This window comes from Rousettus aegyptiacus, unplaced genomic scaffold (assembly GCF_014176215.1).
Source record: "Rousettus aegyptiacus isolate mRouAeg1 unplaced genomic scaffold, mRouAeg1.p scaffold_m13_p_2, whole genome shotgun sequence".
In the NCBI taxonomy this organism is placed as follows: Eukaryota; Metazoa; Chordata; class Mammalia; order Chiroptera; family Pteropodidae; genus Rousettus; species Rousettus aegyptiacus.
The window spans coordinates 33,000,054-33,002,270 of NW_023416295.1; the positions used below are offsets into that span (position 1 = coordinate 33,000,054).

At 32.0% G+C, this 2,217-nt stretch overlaps 1 pseudogene; it reads left to right on the forward strand.

The window, feature by feature from the left end:
- The first annotated feature begins 1,381 nt into the window (after window positions 1-1,381).
- On the forward strand, window positions 1,382-1,815 carry LOC107501422 (annotated as a pseudogene).
- The last annotated feature ends 402 nt before the right edge of the window (window positions 1,816-2,217 follow it).

A 2,217-nucleotide genomic window follows, 5' to 3' on the forward strand; every position in this document is an offset into this window, starting at 1 on the left:
GTTGAAGCGAATGATGCCACAAATACTCCAACAGGGTATAAAAAAAACTATTATGTATATTATTAAACTTTCTGGAAAGACAAATAGATTCTCAGTCAGGTCAGAAAATGGCTTATGAGACCCAGGAGAAGATAAGCTTTGGCTTTTTTTGTGGTTAAGCATTTGTCCTGGGATGAGGGTTTCCACGTGTGAACTAGCGCCTTTTTAGTTTGAACTTCCCACTATCATCAAAGAAGGAAAAATTCCTGGTCTTTCTCATTGGCTTGCCCAGAAGTGGAGCTAGAGAATTGGAGGCAAAGGCAGAGGATTAAAAGCCATCAAGTTAAACATCCAAAGATGGAAGTGGATTCTTTACTATATATGCCAACTTTTCAAGATACCAAACAATTGTATCATACCTGATTTCTAAAACCAATGATCATGTATACTAAAACAAAGAAAACATGTTGACAATTCAAATTAGAATTTTAAGTCACTCTCAAAAATCTAGTAAAATAATTTTAAATTATATAACAGTCCATATTCTTTAGGTAAAAATACGTTGTTCTTCTAGAATTAAACATTATAAAAATTCTAACTTGTGGGTAATGTAAGAAGGTATTAGAAGATGTTATAAATGTAATAAAAATTGCAATTCTAATTTGTATATGCCAATTTAGTTATATTACTCCTCAGATATATATATCAACCAAAAGTGTTAGAAATATTTCTTCAGGTAAAATAAATTTTAAAATCTTGCTCCATGCTTAACAGGCAAGTGAAACTGAGGAAGTACCTTTTCATTCCTGTGATTATGAAATGGAATTCCGTCATTTCCTTTATGACAGAACACATGTGTTCCTAAAAATCAGTGCACTATACTTCATATGTGCAGTTTATGTATTATTCCTTTGTGGCTTGGTTTAGCTTTGTGCAGTGTTCTGCATTTACCTACTGTTTCTCAGGTGAAATCATATATAAACAAATTTAAATTTCTATTATATCCAAATTATTCCCTAATATATTCATTGCATTGAAACAAAGTCTAATTTTGAAAACAAACATATAGAAAAACTGACTACACTACCATCTACCTTGTCTTTATTGTGGTGTTTGAGAATTCATCTTGTGGTACAACTGAATGGGTTTAGATTCTTGTTCACATCTCTTTGCTATATGATCTTGGACCCAATATGTAAGATCTAAGTGTCATGCTTCTCATCTGTAAAAAGGAGCTAATAATTGTTTCCAACAAATAGGCTTTTATTGTATAAATTAAATCCTTGATGTATGGAGAGAATTTTGCACTGGTTCAAAAATTTTACATATAAATATTGTCTTTAATAAATGATAAAAAATGCCTTGCTTTTCCTCCCTGACTGCTTGAGGGTCAGCCACCATCATGAATGACATTGTAGCTATCTGGACCAGGAAGTTCATGACCAATAAAATGCTTCAACGGAAATAAATGGTCCATGATGTACTTCATCCTGGAAAGTAAACAGTACCTAACATAGAAATTTGGGAAAACCCAGTCAAAATGTACAAAAGCCTACAAGATGTCATCTTTAAATTTGGATTTCGAACCCATTTTGGTGATGGCTAAACAACCGGCTTTGGCATGATTTACAATTCCTTGGATTATGCAAAGAAAAATAAACCGAAACATAGACTTGCAAGTCATAGCCATATAAGAAGAAAAAGACATCAAGAAAACAGTGAAAGGAACACAAAGACAAAATGAAGAAAATTAGGTGGACTGCAAAGGCCAATGTTGGTGCTGGCAAAAAGTGGGATGGAGATTGGACAACAGAAGGAGTAAAGATTTGTCAGTGACTTTATCTGTGGTGACCGAGCAGATTTTTCATGAGAGCATTAACAAACTAAGAACTTGAAAAAAAAATGAGAAAATGCCTCAGTAAAAAATTTTTTGTAAACTAGAAGGCCATATATACTTAAAAGAATTTATTTTTGTATTCAGTTGTACCATATATAAGAATTTCAAATATTCAATCTTTTTCCTTCGTCAAACACAATTTCATATGGCTCATTTAAAGTTTCTTGTGCTTTATGCGAATACAATACTTATATATAAGTGGTAATAATTCTAGAATTATGTAATACTAGCTTAAAATTAAAGAGGTGAAAAATGTGTTTGTTTAATACCACATATAATGTAAGCCAGCAACTTTAATTTAAGGTTCAGTAGACTAAATCTGGATTACATAAACCACTTTC